The sequence below is a fragment of the Puma concolor genome, chromosome D2 (assembly GCF_028749965.1).
Source record: "Puma concolor isolate L17-30 chromosome D2, mPumCon1.1.hap2, whole genome shotgun sequence".
Taxonomy (NCBI): Eukaryota; Metazoa; Chordata; class Mammalia; order Carnivora; family Felidae; genus Puma; species Puma concolor.
In genome coordinates this window covers 81,661,102-81,684,821 of record NC_141677.1, presented here as the reverse complement: position 1 = coordinate 81,684,821, position 23,720 = coordinate 81,661,102, and the positions used below count along the sequence as shown (strand labels likewise).

Below are 23,720 nucleotides of genomic sequence, written 5' to 3'. Positions count from 1 at the left end.
GATCACTTCCATGGGCAAGGCGTGGGAGATGGGAGGGCGAGTGGTGATAACTAGAAGGTTCCCCTCTTAGGAGGAGGCTAGGGGTGTAGGAACCACGCAGAAGGGCCAGTGTGGCCAAACGGGAACAGAAGCCTCATTTTACTGGATGAAGAGCCTGGCTTCACTGTGCATTTCAGTTCGCCCATGTTTCCCGGCTTCCGGGTTGGTGCCACAGGTCAGGTGGTGGGGTCTGGCCTCACGTAGGGTTTCCTGGACCTTTTCATCTGTGCGGTGGGGCCCAGAGTTTGCTGCCCAATGAAGGGAATTACTGGAGTCCAAAGAAAAGAAGCGATCCCCTTTGCAATAACTCTTCCTTTTCCACACTCTTGATTTCTTTCAAGCCCTTGAGAATTGGCTTAAAGTTTCATGGTCGCCTATTTTACTGTATTATTTTTGTTTTAACGTTTATTTGTTATTGAGAGACAGAGCCTGAGCAGGGCAGGGGCAGGGAGAGGGGGAGACACAGAATCTGAAGCAGGCTCCGGGCTCTGAGCTGTCAGCACAGAGCCCAACGCGTGGCTCGAACTCACAAACTGCGAGATCATGACCTGAGCCGAAATCGGACGCTTAGCCAACTGAGCCACCCAGGCGCCCCCATGATCGCCTATTTTAAATGGAATTAGAACTTGAGTTAGAGGGTCTTGGTGTCTGTGGGTGGCATTCCTCTCCTGTACCTGGGAGGAGAGGCTTTCCGAGGGGCGAGGTGACTTCCCTAAAATCGCGTGGTTGGGCAGGAAGGTACACCCAGGAAGGATTCCAAACTGCAGCCCAGGTTTGGGCTTTGGTTGTCCAATGTGTCCTGCTCACTCTGGTCCTCTCCCAGACTGCCCACTGCATTGCGTTCTGTTTGGAAGGCTCCCCTGGCCTCTCATTTACCCTTCTCCCCATCCCACCCCATCCCTCACCTGCCCCAGAGCCGCTATCCTTTCCCAGGAAGAACCAGCAAGGAGGTACCTCTTGTGGTGTTGGCCTGGGCTGTCTTCTGTCTGGTGTTTCAAACCCTCTGCCTTGATGCTTCAGATGTTCTTAGGATCCTCCTCCAGCGATGGCTGTGGGGAGCTGACTTCCTCATGCCTCCTCCTATTTGGGCGAGATACCAAGAGATCAACAGTGATATCTCTCAATTTCTGCCCCTACCGTAGTCTTAGAACATTCTCCGAGAGCTCCCTGTTCCCTTTGTTGTCTTCCCTGCTAGCTGTGAGATCACTGGGTCAGTCCCTAGCGCCAGGGTTCAACACTTAGGGGGCCTTTGCATCCCCTCTGGGCACTTGGTTTGTAGCGTGCTTGTTACCCACGCTTAACTGACTTGAAGTCATTGGATCCGTTTTCTTTCGGAGCACTTGCTATTTGCCAGGTACTGGGGAGGCAGGGGCGAACCAGGCTTTGTTTGTTGATGTAACAGCGGGAATGCTGCTCACGTGTACGTCTTACAAAAATGACACTTGCTGCCTTCTTGCGAAAATAATGGAGACCCCGAGCACACTTGTTCGCTTCAGAGTGCCGCAGGATGTTGACGATGTTTATGTTCCTTAAGTTGAGGAGAGGAGGGCTGGAGTAGAAGGCTTATCTGTATCACTAATGTTTCAGAAGAAAGATCTATCTGTGCTCTATGTTTAAATATAGCACGGTGTTTGCCACTGAGTTGGAGAATAAGCAATTGAATATGTAGGTCATTGACTTAGGAGAATGAGTTCGGAGTTTTCTTTGCATCTGATTAACACGGTCTTAACAATTGGGCCGTTGATGCTTTGCCAAAATTGGGTTACGCGGAGTTCAGCAAGATATCAGGGAGGGAAACCGTAGGAATCCTAGGAAGGTACCTTTGCCCCCTTAAGGGGCGTGACTTGGTGCTGGGCCCTGTGGTTTGCCACCTGCTACCGGAGCCCTAGCCACGTCGGAAGAGCACGGGGACCGGACGGGACAGGACAGGCGCTGCGCTCCTGAGCGGGTCCTTGAGAAGCAGGGGTGCAGAGGCTACCCCACACTAGGGTAAATGCCAGCGGTGTGTTCTAATACATGCTCGATTCAGAGCTTACTGCCTTGGAATTGCATATTTTAAAGGAAGCTGCCATCCCCTTTTGAAGGTATGTGACATTTAAAAGATCTGTAGCAGAAGGTAGGTTTGACAGCTTCGAATTCTATTTGAAAGAGTTTTTCTTTCAAGAACGAAAATGATTGCTTCTATTTTAAATGTCATCGCAAAGACATAAACATGTTTAATCAAATTATATATTTAATTTATGTAGAATGTGATTTTTTTATTTCCATAAAAGAGTCGCTGGTTATTTCTTCAGCGGCTCCGAAGCCGGGCAGTGTGGGAGATCTGAGAAAACGTTCAGCTTTCTGAGTAAGGGGCTATTTGAGGGTGGAGAGAAGCTGAAAAAGTAGGGTTATTATTGGAAAACTTTTCTCCTGTACGCTGTATCTCCCAAAAATGGCACATTTCGGGGAGAGGGAGACGTGTTTGTTACCGTCTCCGGGAGACATTAAGGAGAAACTCCTGTCGAATGAAATCGAAAACCGTGTAACCCTGAAGACCATAAAAGCCGAAACGGCAGAGATGCTCCTGCAATTTTCTTTCTTGGGTTGAGTCAGCAGGGAGTTAGCAGCGAGGATGAGGGGGGTTGCCAGCTCCCCTCAACAGGGAGGCAACCGGGGATCTCGGAGGACGGACGGACGGACGGCCACAGGAGACCTTTAGGTTGATACAGCGTGATTAGGTTTTGTCAATGGAAGGCTGCTGTGCAGTTTCCAGGGCCACCCGCAAGGTCCCCAGCCTGCTGGAAAAGCAGGAATGTAGCTGTGGGTCCGTGCAAGGCAGGTGGGCTGCCTGACCCTGGTGATCTGCCAGGACACTTCGGCTCCAGAACGTTCTTTGAGCGAGCTGGGTGTTGGAAGGTGGCCAGGCCAGCGTACAACCGCGCTGTCAGCCGGGGACAGTCTTGGCCTGTTCCAGCCCGCTGCCTGTAGTTTTGGTCTAGCCAGGCTGGGTCAGGGAAGCCTGGATGTCTTTCCCCGCCAGTGTGCCCACTCTCCCCAGCACAGACCAGCCCCGGGAGCTGCTTTTCTGTCTCTCGTCCTTTCCGGGACTGCTCTGCCAGGGAAGGCGCCCTCTTGTCACCTGTGACCTGGGGAGCCCTGGGCGTCCAGCAGCAGCTGGGAGAGAGAAACCAGTCAGTCGTGCCCGTTCCCGGGAAAGAACTTACATAGCAAGCATCTTTGTTGACTGCCGTGGAGAAGGTCAGGGTTCAGGAGCTCGGAGCTCTGGCTCTTGAGAGGCAGGCTGGGCTCCTGGTGGCATCCCCCCCCCCCCCCCCCCCCGCCGCCCCGGCAGCCAGAGGAAGCGGGTCCCAGCTCAGTGTGTCAATCTTGTCAGTGGGGTCGGCTCCACGTGGCTCCTTCTTGTAAACACCCCAATCCACAAAAATAAAGGAATGGCCCTATCTGTGGCCAACAGGAGCCCAACTAAACAAACCAAAAAAAACCAGGACCAACCTAACTAAACTTATTTTGAAGTAGCCCTAGAATCACATGCGGTTGTAATAATACCCTTATCTGGTCTCCCCCAGTGGTCCTAGCTTGCAAAACAATAGTAACAATACAACAACCAGGAGATGGGTATTGATGTGCTCCCCAGACATCCTTGAGCTCTCCCCAGCGTTGATGTGGCTTTAGGTGTGTGTCCACTTCTGTGTCGCAGTGTCCCCTGTGTCGTCCATTCCAGCATGCGCCACCTGGTCAAGATCCAGAGCAGTTCCAGCGCCCGAGGAGCTCACGTGTCCCCCGCCTCCAGCCACACCCTCTTCCGGTGGCCAAGACCATTCGCGGTCCATGTCCATGGTCGTCTGCAGGGCTGCCCGGCCCCCAAGACCTAGCTTGTTCAGAGAATGTCCTAGAGTTGGAGCGTCCTGCCCCCTTCCCGGTCCCCAGCCCCAAGAACCACTAATCTGTTTTCCCATCCCTGTAATTTTGTCCTGTAGAGGATGTGATGAACGTGGAGTCAGAGAATACATGGCCTTTTGGGGACTGACGTTTTTCGCAGCACCATCCCCTTGGAGGTGCGTTCAAGTTCTTGTGTGTGTCGATGAGGAATCTTCCATCCCAAAGATCTCTGCCCCAGGCTGAGACCAGCAGCGGGTGAGAAGAAACTCCCCACAAGGACCCGAGTGCTGAAAGCCGACCCCCTCCTCCCCCACCCCTCCTGCTTTGATGTCAGGAGGAACGGGGCACCGCCGGCCTCCCCTCCCCTCTGCCGGCCCCACATCTCCGTGACCCTCCGCCTGGTGATGTGTGGTGGGCTGTGCCACGCTGGCCCGGCTGGTTTGGGGAACCCACCAGAAGAGCAGCCTTCTCCTCGGGGGTTTGACTGTCTGTGTCGTGTGGTTTTGCGTCGCGCCCGTTGGCTGCGGTGTGTGAAGAAACGAAACTTGGGACCCTGCCTTTGGATGTCTCGTTCAGTAGCGGTCCTGCAGCCACAGCAGCACGTGGGGCTCAGGCCTGATGCGCGAAGGAGGCAGAAAAGCACGTGGTAGCACGGCCTCTCCAGGAGCGAGCACTGGCACCTGGGTGGCTCTGGCCGGCTTTCGCGGCCACCGTCAAGTGACGGGTCCTGGGAATCTGACTTCGGGGCGACCCGTTCGAGCCGTCGTTCCTTCGGGAAGCACACTGCACGGGTATGTGTGTGTCACGCACCCGTCTTTCGAGGGGGGACGGCACTTAGGAGTCCCTGCCCCTGCCGCCGTCCATGCTGAAAGGGTGTCTCTACTTCTGAAATCGATAACGCGGCTGAGTGGTTAGGTTGGCGTGGAAGTTAGTTCAGGCGCCCCGGTGTTATTTACCTGACCTGTATGAATCGATAGGTAATAATCCCACGCTCTTCGGGGGCTCCTCTGTTCCCTCTCCCAGATAAGACCGTCGGTGCTTGGGATGGGGGTCACGCAGCCGGGGGCAGGGGGCACGGGCTGGTCTGGCGTTCGGCTTTTCTCTCCTTGTCCTGGATTCTTCTGGGTAAGAGGGTCTGACGTCTGTATCCGGGATCGTGCACCTGGGTGGTCTGAGCCGGGGTCGGCTGTGCAGAGGCCGTCAGGCCGCTCGGGGACAGCTGGCACCGCTGAGTGTTGTGACGGCGTGCTGGGGTCGGGGAGGAGAAAGCCGAGCCGAGGTAGATTTTGCCTTCGTCTCCGAGAGGCTGGGTGATCTGGGTCCTCGGTTTCCCTCCGAGCACGTCTCCTCTGCCTCTGTGACTAATTTCTTCTTAAAAAATAAAAGCTTGTTGCCACCAGAGGAAATACGTAAATTAATGCTCAGTGAGACCTTTGGGTGCCTCCCTCATTCATGTTTGTGTTTGCAGAGGTTCCCCGCGTGCTGTTCTCTGTAACATGCCCAGCCTGGTAAATTTTTTAAAAAGTAAAGTCGTTCCTCTGTTGCAGGTACCACGGCTGCTCCATTTGATGGCAGTGATGTGCTTCATTTTACACTCAAGGCTTCCCTGAACCTTGAGGTTGGGGTTTGAATACATTTCGTTTGAAATAAGACAGAAAACTAATTTCCCTTCAGGCTCCCCCCCCCCCCCGCTTTCTAGGACTCTGGATTCTTGGATGTACCTAGTCATGTCAGGAAACACAGCATTTGTTAGATGAGCGTGCTGTTTGAGAGCGAACGGTGGTCCCTGCACCGAGCCCTGAGCACCTTAGTACCTGTGCCGTCACCTGAGCCCCACACATCCTGGGCTCACCGCAGGAAGGCATTCTGAGACCCAGTAACTTTCCCAGGACCACACACAGTCTCCTTCCAAGGCCCTTAACCGTCGGTTGGGCTCTGAGTCCTGCGAGACAAAAATCGGACCACGTCCCTGCTGGCACGGAGCTGACCAGCTAAATCAGTCACAAAACAGGCCCAGCGCCAGTTGCCTTCTCCAGAGTACGAAGGGGTAGGGGTGAGGACACGGTGTGGGAGAGACCAGGAGTCTGAGGGGCTGTGAACCGTCCACACGGATTGCCCCCCCCCCCCCCCCCCCCGAGCATCCCCGCTCGGTCTCCCGCGTGGAGCCTGCTGGTCCGTAGTGTTGACGTCGAGAGCTGATGAGGTCTTTGTGTAAGCAGTTTCCTAGGGGCTGAGGACTCCACTCTAACTGGCCAGTGCTTCTCTGTACTCATCTCCTGCAGTCTGATCTGTAGCCAAGAACTTGGCAGAGCCCGCTGAGAAGTCTGCCCTGCTCTCCCCACTAGCGCAGCGGCTCACTGTTAGTCTCTAGCGGCTCGGGGGTGCGTGGCGGACAAGCTCCCCACCGGGGCCCGGGGATCCGCACTGTGTATGGGTGCCTCCGCTCCCCTCCCCGGATCCTCCCCAGTTGCTTGGCCCCTGGAATTCAGGCTTTGCATCGGCGTCCCCAAGAGGGACACGCTGTTACAGGTTGAACTTGCCTGAGGAGTAGGGCAGATACCTTACTTCAAAACCCACCTAGGTAGTTGGCAGCCACGACGTGGGGACCCCCGTTCTGCATTCCTAGCTTCAGCCCCCCCCCCTCCCCATTCCTGACCTAAGACCCCACAGCCTCTTCACTGCACATTTTCCGGACTGTAGGAAATCTGCTCTTTGTAGGAAATGGACAGTATAGAAAAGTCTGAAGACAATTAAGTGGTTTTTGTGATCTGAAAGACGTACATTTAAACCATCACCTTTAATCTTCGCGTAGAGAAATAGCACTTTGGGTGTATTTTCTGTACATTAAGAATCTACAAAAAAATGAAAATAACCCTCTAAAGAATACCTGAAAGTTCAGTTAAGATTGGATTATTCCAGGGGCGCCTGGGTGGCGCAGTCGGTTAAGCGTCCGACTTCAGCCAGGTCACGATCTCGCGGTCCGTGAGTTCGAGCCCCGCGTCAGGCTCTGGGCTGATGGCTCAGAGCCTGGAGCCTGTTTCCGATTCTGTGTCTCCCTCTCTCTCTGCCCCTCCCCCGTTCATGCTCTGTCTCTCTCTGTCCCAAAAATAAATAAACGTTGAAAAAAAAAAATTTAAAAAAAAAGATTGGATTATTCTAGGGGCGCCTAGACTGGGTTGCTCAGTCAGTTAAGCATCTGACTCTTGATTTCTGGCTCAGGGCATGATCTCCCGGTTCGTGGGTTTGAGCCCCGTGTCAGGCTCTCCACTGAGTATGCGGGGCCTGCCTGCTTGGGATTCTGTATTTCTCCCTCTCTCTCTTTGTGCATGGTCATTCTCTGTCTATAAATAAACAACTTCAGAGACTTTTGTGGGTGGGGGGGAAGGATAAGATCATTCTACGTATTTTATATTTCTTTTCCCACTAACCTAGAAGTATTTCTCCTGTGTTAAATATTTTTTAAGTTTTTAAAACTGTGTAATCCAGGCACCTAATGCATGATGTGTAGGTACAGCTTGTATAGGTGTGCATTTGCTGTGTATTAGGAGAGACCCATCATCCAGCTATTGGGGTGGGGGGCGTATCTTAGATGATTTCCTGTCTTTATGGAAATGCTCTCCTCCGACCAGTCTCTAGGGGTAGAAAGGGGTGAAGGCAGAAACCTAACTTTTGGGGAGAGGATCTCTCGTACTGTCTCCGCAGCTCGCCAGGGTAGTTTGTGGTTTGTCTCTGTGACCCTTCCGCATCCTGCTCTCTCCTCAGTGGATCTTATTTTAAAGGCTGTCGGGGCGCCTGGGTGGCTCAGTCGGTTGAGCGTCTGACTTCGGTTGAGGTCATGATCTTGCAGTCCATCCGTTCGAGCCCCGCGTCAGGCTCTGTGCTGGCAGCTCAGAGCCTGGAGCCTGTTTCCAATCCTGTGTCTCCCTCTCTCTCTGCCCCTCCCCCAGTCTCACTTTGTCTCACTCTCTCAAAAATAACTATAAAAAAAAAAAAATTGTTTTATTTTCAAGGCTGTTGTGCACCAGGAGCCGCCTCTGTTTCCTGCCCGCCCCCTCTGTCGCGTGGTGGTGGGGGGGGGCAATGGGGACCCCCCCCCGCCGTGGGAAAGGAGCTTAGATAACCACCTCTTCCTCTTTGGAGCCCACCCCTCTATCAGGGAGAAAACCCAGGCAGGCCTGCTTCCCAGATGCCCTGCCGGGTTAGTGGTTCTGCCAGCTGGGCTTTGACCCCAGGGAGCGCATCTCTCCTTACACTCCTGGCAGGTTCCAGAGCCTCTTACACAGGGGTGTGTGCCTCGGCCCGTAGCTTCCCTGTTCAGTCGCTATTTGGAACCGTGCAAAGCCACCTACACACGCCCCGGATGGGCGATGTGGGTTTCTCCCTGTCCCTCCGTTGCTGGAGACTGGGTTCTGGTACGTTGAGCAGAGGCCTCCCTGGCAAGGATTCCTCCTCCCCCTGTGGTCTTTTCAGAGTTAACAAGGCAGCTTCCTGGCCTGTGTGACTTTTCCTACAGGCTTCTACGAGCTGAGGGGTCAGACCGCTCAGGCCCAGCTGCCTTCACTCCCCTGGCCAGCTGGGCAGTTGGGGTGTGGGAATGCAGCTTGAATTCGCCCAATGACGTCACTGTGTGTGTGGGTTGCTGCTTATGGATCTACTCCCCCGCCCCCCCCCCCCCCCCCCCCGAAACCTTGGCCTGCACCAGGCCTGGTCAGCAGCACCCATTTTTACAGTCGTTTCCAAGCATTCCCCCCTCCCCCCGATCTGCCACTTAGGACGGAGCCCTTCCCCGGCACGTTGAAGCCCAGTTCATGCTCCAAGGCTGAACTGCTCCTGGTCACCTACTTCTGTCTCAAATCTGCGGGCTCCGTAGGCTCCGGCAGTAAAAAACCTGAAAACGGAGCAGAGAAAGGGACAAATTAATTGACTACATCTGAGACAACACGGAGAAAATCTCCTGTTTTGTTTTCCTTAAAAAAAATGGCAGCGTTCCAAGACTTCCCTACAGTTTTCCACTGGCTGCCCTCAGATTTAAAGACAAGAGTTCCAGAATCTTGGCTGTTGGGCCTTTACTTTCTGAAAACTTAAAACCAGCTGAACGCATTTAATATTACAAAATTTCCATAAACATTCTCCACAAAGACTGTGTATGTGAAGTTTTTGCCTGGCGGGCATTTTTCTTATTGAAGCTGAAACTCTGGGGCATCGGGGGATTATAATGAAGTGTTGATTTGACCTTAAGTGTTTCGATGCCAACGTGGGCTGTATAGGGACCTGGAAAGAATTAGCTTTCAGGGTTTGTTTTTTTTGTTTTTTTTTTTTTCTTCCTTCCCCCCCCCCCCCCCGAATAAAGGCTAATTGTTTCCAGGCTAATTAATATGGTTTATTTATTATTAGGCAATAGTAAGTGGAATTGAATCCTGGGGAAGAATAACCTGGCCACGCTGAGGTGATGGCAACTCAGATCACACCGCGTTAATTCGGTCTCGTCCGACGTGCAGGGAACAGTTTGCTCTTCGGCAGACGTTGTCCTTTCCTTGCCTTTTCCCACGTAACCGCTAAACCAGAATTCTGCCCTGCTTCGTGCCGGATGGGCTGGGCCTTTCTGGGGTGAGTTAACGATTGAAGGCTGGGCAGGCGCATAAACACGCACGCGGAGGGGTGGGGGCGCTATGCTGGGCTCCCCTGGCTTCGTGGACTACAGTGGCGGCCTTGACATCCTGGTTACAGGGCAGATCCCGCTGTGACCCAGCACGCCCAGAGGCGGGAGGCGGGAGACCGCAGACTGCAGCCCCCCACTGGGCACATAGGGTGCCCGGTGCCACCCAGTCTGCTGGGGAGGCCCCGATGCCATCTCCTTAGTCTTGTTGGTGGCTTTTGCCCCACACATCCTCAAAGTGACCCTGGCGAGCGAGGGCCGACCGGAGGTGGAAGGTTAGGGAGAGACCAGCACAGGTGGCCAGGGTGTGAACCAGGGGCTGGTAAGTAGGACTGGGGGTGGAGACAGGAAACCAGGCACTCTTCCCACGTCCTGTTGTGGGTGTGTGTCCGTCCGTCCGCCTGGCCAGAAGGACATGTTCTACAGGCCAGTTTTACGAGGAGGACACTTGGTTTTTCTGTGGACGTCTAGGTTCCATGTCTGCCCGAGGCTTTTCCCTGTCTGTCGCCCTTGACCTTGACACGGTTAAGAGGATCCTCGGTGGATGTGTGGGAAAGCCCCTGGAGCCCCCTTTCAGTGCCCTTACTTCCCGATTGTGGCCCGGTCACTAAGGCTTACTGTCCTCTCAGACTGCAGCCCCAAAACAGTGGTGGGGCTAGGTCTGCTGCAGGAGGGGAGAAGAGATTGAAACCGGTCTTGCGTGGAGGGGGTGGACCCATGGACCTTCATGTCCCCTCTGGGGATAACCATCCAAGGCCCTTGAGAGGTGGGGTGAGCCTTCTCTGGAGCTATGGCTTGAGTTTTGTTTGTGTGGGTCCCTCTTGCAGCAGCCCAGTGGGCCCATCTCTCCTGCGGGGCGGGCCGTCCTGCCCTGAGGCCCAGATGGGCAGCTGGACGCCACGAGGGTGGGGCCTTGCAGCTGTGGGACGTGGGCAGCTCGTGGAGTGCCAACCTGTCCTGTTTGCGCGGCTCAGTTGTAAATGTCCTAGCAGCGGGTGCCCTGTTGACCAGTCAGGGGCATCTGTGCCAAGAGAGCATTTAGGAGAGAGGAGGCTGAGGTTCTGGATGGTTCTTCAGCCAGTATTTTTGTTTATTTTCTGAACACAGCCTTGCCGCACGACTCTCACCCAGCTAGGCGACGGGCTGGATGGGAGGCATGTTGGTTTCAGTGACCCAGTTGGGAGTTCAGGTTTTATTTATTTTGAGAGAGAGATCGAAGGGCAGAGAGAGACCATCCCAAGCAGGCTCCACGCTGTCAGCGCAGAGCCCAACACGGGGCTCGAACTCCCGAACCGTGAGATCATGACCTGAGCTGAAGTCAAGGTCGGACACTTAACCGCCTGGGCCTCCCAGGTGCCCCGAGGTGGGTTTGGTTTTTAGAAGGTGCTAATGATGACAATCTGGTCCTGAGGTCTTGTGCCAGGATGGATGACGATTAGCCTTTTCTGAGTACTTGTGTGCGGCCCCAGGCCGGGCTTCCAGATCTCTTCGAAAGGGCCGTCTCGCCTGTGAAGCAGGTGCAGTCTCCGTCTTGGGGCAGAGTCCCAGGTCCTCTTCACCCATGGAGCCTGGGAGTCTTTGTGTGTGTGTGTGTGTGTGTGTGTGTGTGTGTGTGTGTGTGTGTGTGTGTCCAGCTAGCACTCCGTGCCCTTCTCAGTGGCCCTGTATTGGGTAATTTCATGACTGCCTGAGGTATGATTATTGCAGACGACTCTTGGGTTTTCTAAGTAGTAGATGCTGATGGGGTCCCCTGGATCCGAGATGAGGCTGTGGATGCCAGGAGCAGGTTCCAGATGAGGCTGGTGCTCTCGGGGCACCTGGGCCGCCTGCTCTGTCCACATCTGCCGCTTTGAGGGTCTTTGCCCTTGTAATAAATCAGCCCAAGCTGAGCTGCCCTTCAGCTCCCTGGCCGCCTGGAGACGATGAGTAGGAGGGGCCCCACTGGAGAGCAGCAGGTAGAGCCGCCCCCACCACCTATGGCAGGACAGTGGGACAGGCATTTTAAAGCCTAGATGACCCAAATATGAGGAGCCGGAGCACAGAGAATCCAGGTGGGGTTCGGGCCAGGCCTCCGGTGATAACAAGAGCTGACCATCAGAACCTTAGATGCTAGAAGCAGCATTAGAAGGAATTCACACAGAGCAGGTGCAAGTCATTGGGTGTTTTGTCCCAGAAGTGATGCCTGCAGCAGGTGGAATGGTGGGGAGAACCCAGGCTGAGCGCCCGGGTACCCTCGCCTCACTGCAGCTTGGATGGTAGAGGGCCTTTGGTGCCCTGCAGGGCACAGGAGCTGTAAGGAAAGACGGCCGGAGTTCAGGTGAGAGCAGGACGGATCCTCCCGGAATGATCCAGAAGGCTGCCATCAGGCCCTCTTAGAGCTTGCTCCGGCTCTTCACAGATTTTCCAAGGCACTCATCTCATTCCATTTCAGAAAAGTAGTCTCACTAACTAGATCCCCTAACAGTAATTTTCCTATGCCTGACTTCAGGTAAGAAACTAAAAATCCAGGAGGAGAGAGATCCTTCTGGGCCATGTGCCCTGAATTGTCTGTTTCCTGTACATAGAACGCCCCAGGACACGGCCCGGCTGAGACTCCTCCAGGCTCTGGATGCTGCCCTTCTCCCCGGTCTTGTTACCCTCGGATGTGGGCGGAACACGTTTGCCAAGTGATGTTAAATAGGCTCGCCCAGGTTGATGGTGCAAGCCAAAAATGGGAGCCCTTCTCCCTGGCTGGACGCGGGAGCTGACTGGTGTTCGTCCGCCGCGGCCGAGTCACCTGGTGGACTAGCCCCCACTTGGGCTTCTGAGGTTGCTCGTGGAGGAGTCGTGGTGGTTTTAATCAGCCAAGTCATTTCTGTGCCTTGTTGTGTACTCCTGGAAGTTCTTACAAAAATCCCGGTGGGTGGGGCGCCCGGGTGGCTCAGTCGGTTAAGCGTCTTGTGATCTCGCGGTTTGTGGGTTCGAGCCCCGCGTCCCGCTCTGTGCTGACAGCTCGGAGCCTGGAGCCTGCTTTGGATTCTGCGTCTCCCTCTCTCTCTGCCCCTCCCCTGTGCTCACTCATGCCGTCTTAAAATAAATAAAATAAACATTTAAAAAAAAGAAATCCTGGCGGGTCTGCAGGGTACTTTCTCTTGCTCATTGTGCTGTGGTAACAAGGGTTTGTGGGTTTGTAGCTCCAGTTTTTTTAAAAGTACTTCTTTCCGGGGCGCCTGAGTGGCGCAGTCGGTTAAGCGTCCGACTTCAGCCAGGTCACGATCTCGCGGTCTGTGAGTTCGAGCCCCGCATCAGGCTCTGGGCTGATGGCTCAGAGCCTGGAGCCTGTTTCCGATTCTGTGTCTCCCTCTCTCTCTGCCCCTCCCCCATTCATGCTCTGTCTCTCTCTGTCCCAAAAATAAATAAACGTTGGAAAAAAAAAATTAAAAAAAAAAAAAAAGTACTTCTTTCCACCTTCAAGTAAGAGTGCGTGCTGACTTTAAAGATTTTGACCGTCTTCCAAGCCTTTTAACTTTCTTAATCTGCTAAATAAGCGGTCCCGGTTGGCTTGGGCAGTCTGCAGGCACTCCCGAATTTGTCACCTCCTCTGTGAAGCCTTCCAGCCAGGCAGAGTTGTCTGCTCCTTGTTTCATTAATTTTATTCTGAAGTGTCTCAAAGTAAGAATCTGTACCCACCGGTAAGATTAGGTAACTGTGAACGTGTTAGTGTGTTTCTCTTCAGAACTTTGTTTAAAAACAAGAAGTAACTGTACAGACAGTGCTCGATTTCACTTCACCAATAACGTTTCCTTCCCTCCCTGCTTTCCAAAAGGGACCTTTTCCAGGGCACCTGGGTGGCTCAGTCATTTAAGCATCTGACTCCGGCTCAGGTCATGATCTCACGGTTCGTGGGTTCGAGCCCCGCATCGGGCTCTGTGCTGACCGCTCAGAGCCTGGAACCTGCTTCCGATTCTGTGTCTCCCTCTCTCTCTGCCCCTCCCCCACTCACGTTCTGTCTGTCTCTCAAAAATAAACATTAAACAATTAAACAAAGGGACCATTTTCTGTTATACAGCTGGTCCGTGAACAACATAGGGTTAGGGGCATTGGACCCCGTCCCCACCCCCCATGCTGTCGAAAATCTGCATAGAAGTTTTGACTCTCCCCAAACTTAACTACCAATAACCTATGATTGGCTAGAAGCCGTAAATAACAATGTAAACAGTCCATTGACACGCATAGTCTGTTATATAGGCTGTATTGTTAAAATCGTAAGCGAAAATACGCTTCTAGGACCGTATTCTATTTTCTTGAAAAAATCCGCATGTTACGTTGACCCACACAGTTCGCACTGATGTCATTCAAGGGTCAGCTGTAGATACAATTTCCTTATAGTTTTGGACATGCCTTGTTTACACATCTATGTGTCTGTAAACGTTTGAGGATCTGTGGTTGTGCAGAGCGTTGGAAATGGAACGAAAGGGGAAGCCAGTGACCTACAAGGACAAACAGTACTAGACCAAGGATGTAAGTTCTGTTCTGCAGTTAGTTACAAATGTGATTTTCTGCTGTGTTCCAGACCTAGTGAGATCCAGAGAGGAATCGAATGTAATCAAGGCATTTAACATTCAGGAGACTCAGAGGGGTGATTGGGTGGCCCAGTCAGTTAAGCTTGATGGCATCTCAGGTCATGATCTCATGGTTCATGAGGTCAAGCCCCATGTCAGGCTCTGAGCTGCGTGTGGAGCCTGCTTGGGATTCTCTGTCTCCCCCTTCCTCCCTTCCCTCCCCCTCCCCCCTCCCTCCCCCCCCCCCCCCCCGCCCCTTCATTGTTACAGAAGGCGTTACAGAAGACCTCTAGGAGATGGGTTTTGAAGGGTGAACAGGAGTTTGCTAGGCAAGCCTCCTGAAAATCAAGATGGTTCCTCAATAGGGTAAATGCTTAGTTACTAAACATGAAACTTACTTGTGTCTTGGGTGTTCGCCACCACTGAATAGCCTGGCAGTCTCTGTCCCCTCCCTGTCACCCCTCCTTGGGTTGGAAAGTTTGTGGCCTAAGGTGGTGTGGAGGCACAGCTGGGAGTGAATTATTTCTTGACCTCACATGTGATAACCGTGACTGTAGAGGCCACCCTTTTTCTGAATACTCCGGCAGGGCCACGCCTGCCCTTGGCCTCCGTTCTAGTTGGCGGTGTGGGAGCCGGCTGGTGCCCGCGCACTCAGATGCCCTGATTCCTTACGTTGACGGGAGAACACACAAGTATGGGGTCCTTTTGAGGGGGGAGTGGACGGACCTGGGAGGTGCAGTGGTTCCTGTCTCTGACTTGCTGCATAATTAGGCAGGTTACGTCCCAGAATCGGGTCCCAAGAGATGACCCCATTGTTTTAAAGGAGGAGACCGTGGATAAAGAAACTCCAGCTTCCTAAGATTCAAATGATTTGAAAAGTAGAGTGCGGTGGGAAGCTTGGTTCCTGTCATTTCATGCACTTCTTGAAATATTAATCAACCATTTGAATCCTGGTTGATTAGAATCTGGGCCCCCGGAAGGAATGGTCAGGTTTGACCGCGACAGTTTGCTTCCGGGATGCATACCTCCGCTGTCTCACGGGACGTGAGAAAAGACTGCCTTGAAACGTGGACGGTCCGGTTTGCATAACACCTGCAGTGTTGCAATCCTGTCTGTTCTTCGTGGGAAAGCCACCGAAAAGACACCTGGACCCGCTTGCCCGGGTGCCTTTGCCTTTTCAGGCAGCCAGAGGAGCCCCTTCCCACCTGCCCCTCTTAGAACTCGGTGCGAATAGGAAGAGGTTCAGATAATGTGATGGCACCATAGATCTCCTCTTCATTCCTTGTATAGTAAAATAAATGTGAGTGCTGTTTAATGCATCACCTCATTTCATATTGCATTTGCCAAGAAAGTGCAATTTTATTGAACATTAGGATTGAATTCTTAACTGAGTAATCAATTTCAGCAGTAAGTTAAAATGCCTTCTATTAATGGTCAACTGCAACCGTTAATCAGAGTTACTGTGGATTAACAGTTGTCAGCATTTATGCTAATAGCACGTATAAACCATGGGCTTATGAATTGCACTTCATACGTCCATGTTTCTCAAACAGTTGGTAATACTTTTTGCTTGAAGGTATTGATTGTTTTGTCCCCTGATGTAAATGATATTTTCATGGTGATGACACAATATCACCTTCTGGTCTTGTGCGCTTGGCTTTGTGTCAGAATAGATGGAAAGGGTTCATTTGTTCTGGTGCTCTGCTGTTTAATTTGATCTGGTGTGTGACTAAAGCAAGACAAATAGTATTTTTAATGAAACCATTTAATAACCTCTGGTAGCTTAGAATCGAAGGCACGGGGAAAATGCAATTAAGCAATGGCTAGATGTAAACAACAACAGAAAAAAAAAATCACTGCTTCGGTTCCACTGACCCAATTCATTGTGCTTTCAGAGTTTCGTCGCCTTAAATGGTTTTGAGCCAATGAAGCTGGATTCCCTTAAAAAGACGGACGGCCCATCGTGTGAACGGTAGTTTGTGGACAGATTTATATTGGTGAGTTATTGTAAAATATCTCCAGGTAAAAGTTCAGGTTTTCTAAGACCCCTCTGGAATGCGTTTTCAATTAGTTGATGACTATGGATCGCCAGCAGGCTCTGGATGTTTCACTGGGATGTCTAATAGCAGGATCATATTGATTGTCTTTCAATTAATTGCATCTGGTATTTTCATTTATCAGAAGCAAAATACATGTAATTAACTCTGAGGCAATATAGTTCAACGTAAAGTGATTGTTGCTGCTGCTGCTGCTACAGAGATAAGTCAACGGAAATTACACTACTAGGAAACTCAAGGCAGAATGGAAGTCGTGTTACGACTTCTCGACGTATTAATTGCAAAGAATAAAAATGAATTAGGGAAATCGTCTCATGCTGTCCCAGGAGGCTTGAGTAAAAAGGTAGATAGACGTCTAGAGAAAAGAAAGCAGCTTGCTGATGAAGGCACATCTCTAATGAGCTTAGATTCTTAGCGTTACCAACCTCGAGGATGTCTTGAACACCTAACGATTTTTTCTGGTGGACTTGATTGGGGATGTGGGTGTGCACAGAGGAGAGCGTTCAATTTTGCCTGCACTCATTTGGACTGTGGCTGAGAAAGTATCGATTGATGTCTTTCAGTTCTTACCCATGGCGAGGTTTGGAGGTCCAGAGTCTAGTTGCCACATGCCGTTAGCCATTTTTCACAAAACCTGCATCTTACTCAAAGTCTCAAAATGGCAACTTCTCAGAAGTGATTGATTTTTATCCTGCTGGAAAAAAAAATGTTTTCTCCTCGAGCTAACAGCGTCGTTTAAAAGCAAGAAAAAGTGTGAGAGCAGATCTTCTGCGTGTCCTGTCACACCTCTGGGCACGTTCCCCAACGTGTTGGATCACACAGAGCCTCCGGTTCTGGAAAGGGCAGGTTCCGCCCTGCAGGCTTGGGCCCCGCTTTCTTCGGAGCCGGGGCCCGTGAGAGGCTTGCGGTGAAGTCGCCTGAACCCAGCAGGCCGCGTGGGTTGTGGCCCGGGGAGGGGTCTCACTGAGTGTCCCTGTGAGGTGGCAGGATCAGGTGGAGATCCTGATGTCACCACCTGGGCCTGCCAGGCCCCCCCCTGCCAGCACTAGCCTCTTCCAGGCATTTGGAGATTTTATTCGTGCATCAGTAACGGGGCAATGATGGTCCCCCACCTGCCCTGCCTTTTAAGATGAAACTTGATCAAGAAACCCAGAAACCTCTCCCAGGCGTGACCCAGAGGGCTGGCCCGACCACAGGCCACAGCAGAGTGTGCAGACAGAGGAGACCCCTATTCTTGGAGTAGTTCTAAGACTCTTAGCCCTTGGGAGGACGAGAGACTAGAAATGTTGAACATTCGTTGGGGGGGGGCATTGAGCGTTGCCTATCAAGGCCAACATTTCTTTCTCTTCTGGCTTTCTCCCACTCTTCTAACAGAAACCTTTAGCTTAAGACCCTGTGTGCTGGAGTCTAATCCAGGATTCTCAGGCAGAGATACTGTTGTTACAGAATCTTCGTGGGCCTGGGGTTGGTGGGATGTCGGTTTCCGTGTTGGGTGTTGAGGCCAAAGAGGTTTTCAGTGGCGTCACCACTGTGACGGCGATGGAAATTCATTGGACTCCCACGGGCGTCCAGTTCTGCGGCCAACTATTTTATAGACCTTGGAGAGTTGGAAAACTATGTCCTCTAAAGATAAGCCTATGGGAATTCATAGTATAGGGATGAAATGGACTTTTTATGTATCTATATATAGATCTATAGATGTGTAGACATAGATATGTAGATAGAGTGTATATATAGAGAGAGAAGATAGAGATATATATAGATCGCAAACACGGTTGAGTAACCACATTTTCATTTGGCTCAACCTGATCATTGAACCACCACGGGCTGCTGTTTATCGGTGGTCTCGATCCAGAGAGCTGAACGTTAACGTTGCATAAATGCATCTGTACCGGAATGAAATTGTAACACGGTCCCTATAACAAATTTTTCCCAAGAACTGAGCATGCTCAGATGCTGGCCGGATAGGCCGGTTCCCCCTGCTGTGTTTGGGGCATACTTTTGGGTGACCCCTCGGAGGAGCTTGAGATGTGCGGTACCGCGTGGGAGCTGACCATAGTCAGAGCATCATTACTGTGCCAGGAGGGTGCCTCTCTGCCTCCAGTTGGCCCGGAGTCCCCAGCACTGGGCATCCTGCCATGGGGCTTTACCTTTGCTCCGACCACCCTCACAGATACAGAGGGACCTCTACACGTCCTTAGAAGCGTGTGTTCGCTTCTGGACCTCTTCTCTGTGGCTCATCACTGTGACCAGTAAGTTGTACCTCACTTTTTGGTGGCTGCCCATTCAGCCCCACCTGCAGTAGATGCACAGCGACAGAAGAGGGACGTCTTGCATTACAGCCCAAAGAAGGACCACATGTTGATTTCACCCCGGTAACTCACCTGCTGAGGTCTCTGGTCTACACAGAGCTTGTTTAATGTGGGCAGAGGAGAAGGAAGTAGATGAAAAGCACAAAACTCAGGAAAACCACAGCCTCCAAGTGGCAAACCCGAGAGGCTCTGGAACCGTTTATACGTCATTTTTGACCTCTTCGTGTTTTTGAGTATGTCCCCATTTAAAAGCATTCTATGCCTGTTATTCTAGACTTCGTTAATTTGGTTTGTGGCCTCGTAAAAATAAACTGCAAATGACACATTTAAGTTTTCTCCCCGCAAAGAGGCTCATTTTCTCATTACGAATGAATAACGACATGTGACGTTTCCATCTTGCACTTCTGTTGTAGGTTTTTTGCTCTTCCTTCTGTATGTTGTTACTTGTTACAATGAAAACCCAGCATGCCTTTTGCTGGTTTGCTGATTCCCCCCCCCCCCCCCCCCCCCCCCCCCCCCGCAACCAGAGTTGCATTCTCCATCGGTGGGTCATTGTTGTCTTCGCACCGTTTTGTTATTGAGCGTCAGTGTTTGCGTCAGCACCCAGGTACCTTGTAATTGCCACAAAAGTGGCAGTGGGGGGAATAAAAGCACTTTTTGTTACATGCCTACACATAAGTGCAAATGCAAATCAAAGCTCTTCGCCTTCATTCTGTACAGTGATGGGGGGTGGGTAGCAGTGGCTGTGGTTTGGCAAAGACACGGCAGCGTATCTAGCTGCTTGCGCACAGAGAAGCTTGTGCATGGTGTTATTTTGACGGATCGGATAATGATGTGAATGCTGGACCTACTGCGCGCGCGCGCACACACACACACCACCGACGGCTGCAAGCTGAGATCCCCAGGGCGCTGGCGATGTTTGTGCCTGGTGGGTGTGGAGGGCCTCACCCGGTCTGCTGTGGGCACCAGGTTGTGCTGGCCATCTGCAGTGTGGCTTTAGTGGACCAGCAGGGCTCTGTGAAGCCCTCTGCCTGGTTGTTAGAGCCTCTGCCCTGTTTCTGCCAAGACGGATTTCGTTCCCAAAAAGCAGAAGGGAAAGTATTGCCCTACTCTAGGAACGAATTAGCTTACACCGTGGGGTCCGCTGTTCCTGGCACCGTGGCCCCCCAGGGTCCTCCGGAGCTCTTGGCCTGCACTAGGGACGAGCCATCCTGCTCCAGATGTTCGGCCAGAGGCAAGGCTGCCAACATCGGAAACCACAAACCAGAGAAAGATACGCAGGGCCTTCTATCTGTGGGGGAACTCTCTAGATGAGAAACAGCCAGGAGGCTGAGCTGGGGGCCAGGGGGTGCGGGGATGCTCCTGGAGCTTCAGCCATCTCTGCAGAAATGGGAGGAGGGCCCCAGCTGGGCTCTGGGTTCTTCAGCCCTGTTGGGATTTTATTCCTGAGCCACACGTCCAAGTTCACATGGTAGCCGTTCTGTGGGAGGGTGTTGATTCGGCCCTTGTTCTTTCCTCCTGAGACCCTCAAAACCCTAGCACGGCTCCTGGGCAGAACCACAGAGGTCATCCATGCAGCCCCCTGGTTTCTGTTCTTGGGAGTTTATCCCTGTCCATGCTGCACGGGTCCAGCCTCCAGCTCCCGGTGGGTGGATTTTCTGCTGTCGCTGCTGCTGCCCGTCCCCCACTCCCCAAGACCGCTGGTTCTAATCCCAGCCAGTTAACCAGCCAGGGAGGTGCGGAACCAGTCTTAATTTTCACTCTGTCGTGCGTCTGTCCGGAATAAGCACGCCCGCCTGTATTTCCTGGGGTTCCCAGCCGGGGTGGGTCTCTGCCTACTTGTGCTTCTGCTGGAGGGCCCAGCTTGGGAGGGGGTGGCTGCCCGTGGCCCTCTCCCCTGGTGGGGCAGGAGCTGTGACATTATGGAGCACGCCGTCCTTGTGTTCCGCTGGGAGACGTGGCCATGCGGGCCACCTCCCTTTTCAAGATCCCCATTTTATCAGTGAGCAACTTGATGGTCCGATCTCTGTGCCAGCACATGGGGCCTGTGAGAGAGAAGAGCTGGAGACACCGACCAGGGAGCCCCAGACTCTGGTTTCCCCTCGCCCCCGGCAGAAACCCTGCAGTGTCGTGACTTGCTTTACCTGCATCGCGGGACCCCTTGGTGGCTAGTGATGCCTCCTGGGGCCCGTGGCTGTTCTCAAGTGTAGGATGAGTCTGTCCCTACCCCAAGCACTTGGGTACGTGTGAAGGGGGGAGCGTGGGCCACTGCTTGTCCCCGCGGGTGCGGCTGTGGTGCAGGACTCGTGCACAGAGAAAGCCCCTTTCCTTCCTCTGGTCTCCCCAGTGGACAGCGGAACAGCACCCCAAGTTCCCGGCAACCAGAGGTGATTGTCAGCTGACCGAGGCTTGACACATGGGTGTTAGAAGTGTTTGAAGGAGAGCAGGGAGGAGGAGGAGGTGACCTGCCAGGGTCAGGGCCCCACTGGTTGAAGGATACGATATTTTAAGTTTACGACAAGTTTCGTAATGGGGATTGTGGATGTGGTTGTGTGAGTGGGTGGGGAAGTGAACTTTTTCTTACCAAAAACATTAGGATCCTGGGGCGCCTGGGTGGCTCAGTCTGGTTAAGCGTCCGACTTTGGCTCAGGTCATGATCTCACAGGCGTGAGTTCGAGCCCCGCGTCAGGCTCCGTGCTGACAGCTGGGAGCCTGGAGCCTGTGTCTCCCTCTTTCTCTGCTCCTCCCCTGCTTGTGCACTCTCTTTCTAAAAACCAAACAAACATTAAAAAGCAAAAAAAAGGGGCGCCTGGGTGGTGCAGTCGGTTAAGTGTCCGACTTCAGCCAGGTCACGATGTCGCGGTCCGTGAGTTCGAGCCCCGCGCCTGGCTCTGGGCTGATGGCTCAGAGCCTGGAGCCTGCTTCCGATTCTGTGTCTCCCTCTCTCTCTGCCCCTGCCCCGTTCATGCTCTGTCTCTCTCTGCCTCAAAAATAAACATAAAAAAAAAAAAATAAAAAGCAAAAAAAAACCCATTGGGACCCCTAATCCGCCAGTCCAAGAGTGATTAACAGGAGAGGAAAAGGTTATTTTGCGTGTTTTATTTGGTGTGTGTGTTTGTGTCACCACTGTGACCACTACCTCGAGAATGCGTTAGACCGTGAACTTTTGTTTTTAACCTGGTGTGACTTTTAAGTAGTTTCTGTTGCGCCTCCCGCCCCCCCCCAGGTTTTCATGGAGGGACGGACGCCGCATCTCTGGGTTCAAGTGTAACCTGGCATCACTTTATCAATTTTGCCACGGCTCCCTGTGCCACAGATGCTATAAGAAATATGTCACACACGGCTCAGGAAGTAGCCCGTGTGACCCTGAAAGAGCTCCGGATTTTCAGAGCGTTTCGTCATCCGGTTTCGGCGCCCTGATTTAAGCATTTTCTGAAACGAGGCTTTGGGCAATGGCTGTGAGTCCGGTCGTCCCCGGAGTTGGTGTCCCCAGGTCTGTTGTCTGTGGCTCCTGTCTAACTCCCAGCAGAACACTCCTGCTTGCTTGATTGATCGACTCCTTTATTTTTGGCAAACTGGGTACCTCCCACCTGGCCCCATGCTGTTCGAAATCCAGTCTTCTCTGCTGAGTACATTCGCAATTAATGCTTTCCACGTAGCAATTAAGATAATTCCCCTAGACTTGTACCAGTTAAGGATATATAGGAGGTTTGAAGAGAAAATGCGGTGTAGTTCATTGGTTTTTTTTTTTTTTTGGGGGGGGGGAGTACGTGGGTGATACATGAGAGTGTGGGCCACGAGTGGACTTCTGTGCCAGGGGGAAAAATGGAGCATTTTCCTGTACTTAATCCTAAGGAGCAGCCTGAACGATGACATTTATACATATTTCATAATGTGGTTTCTTCAGGCACGGGGAGCAAACAAATCAGTTTCTCAGCAGTATACTATTTAAAAGACCCAGCAACAGCCTGTGGGGTAAGTTGGAGATGCTGTTAAAATTAATTATATATGGCAAAAAGATAGAACATTAGGGAAAAAAGTTAGTGTGTGGAGATTAAAAAAAACACGAACCACGGACGAGGTGCAGTTCTGAGCATCCGATTCCAGAGTTTCATTTCCGTTCCTTCATAATTGGGTGCTGACAACAGTGACTCCCCACAGAGGACCCCGTTCCCCAAGTCCCCATCTTTCCCCAGGCGGGCAGGATCGGGTGTTCCCGAGAGCTTCTCATCGGATCCGTTTGGAGGGGGCCTTGATTTGTCAGACCATGTTGTGCCGTCTTTTCATATAGGAGACGGGGCAGAAAATGAGTCTTGGTGGTAAAGCTATCTGATACCTGTGCCTTGTAACCCAACACCTTTGCTGTGGTCGCCTTCCCTCCTTCCGGTTCAGCTATACATTGTTTAACTCGAAGGAAACCTTTGTTGGCCTGGACAGGGTGTAACCTACAACTCCTTGAAAAATTCAGCCGGATCGGGGCAGCGGGGCGATCGCTCTCCATTGGTTTCCATCGGGGGCGGGGCGGGGCGGGCTGGTGCTTTTGCTCATGAGCACCAGAGCCTTGGATCCAGCCTCGCCCCTCTGGGGCAGCGTGGGATGTGGGCTTAGCGGTATGTGGGTTTGCTGGAATGCCTCTTGTCCCCTCCGGCCCCGGCCGTCTCTGCAGACTGAACACCTGTGTCTCCTCCCACAGGTCGGCGGGACTGAAGGCGCCCTGTGGGACGCCGTCTGGAGGGGGGGGGGGGGCTCTGTGTCCTGGGAGGTCCAGGCTCAAGCTGCCCTTGGCCTCAGCCGCATCTCTTAATCAATGTGACCATCTAGTGAGATTGGCTGGAGTCCTCGCATGGGTTGCCTGAGCGGAGGAGGTGGCCTGTGACCTGCCCTGAGCTCTTAGTCACTGATAGCACGGATTTTAGCAGGGATTTTAGTCTCTGATGGTGCCGAGCCTTCTGACTCTTATCAGGGTGAAATGACACAATAAGGGTTAAGGAGCAGGGCTCCGGGGGTGCCTGGGTGGCTCAGTCAGTTGAACGTCCGACTTGGGCTCAGGTCATGATCTCACGGTTCGTGGGTTTGAGCCCCGTGTCGGGCTCTGTGCTGCCAGCTCAGAGCCTGGAGCCTGCTTCGGATTCTGTCTTCGTCTCCCTCTGCCCTCCCCCGGGCATGCACGTGCACTGTCTTTCCCTCTCTCTCCCTCTCTCTCTCAAAAAATAAACATTAAAAAAATTAAAGA

General features: G+C 52.5%; 1 protein-coding gene across 4 annotated transcripts in view; it reads left to right on the top strand.

The window, feature by feature from the left end:
- The window catches only part of CTBP2 (C-terminal binding protein 2), a 161,669-nt gene that overhangs the window by 33,991 nt on the left and 103,958 nt on the right, over positions 1-23,720 (top strand). For 3 of the 4 annotated variants that reach the window (XM_086681123.1, XM_086681124.1, XM_086681125.1), the window contains one exon: positions 16,014-16,115. The gene's annotated coding sequence lies outside the window, so the exon portion shown is untranslated. Of the gene's footprint in view, positions 1-2,104; positions 2,124-16,013; positions 16,116-23,720 lie in introns of those variants that run through there. The other variant, XM_086681126.1, reaches the window with a different exon arrangement.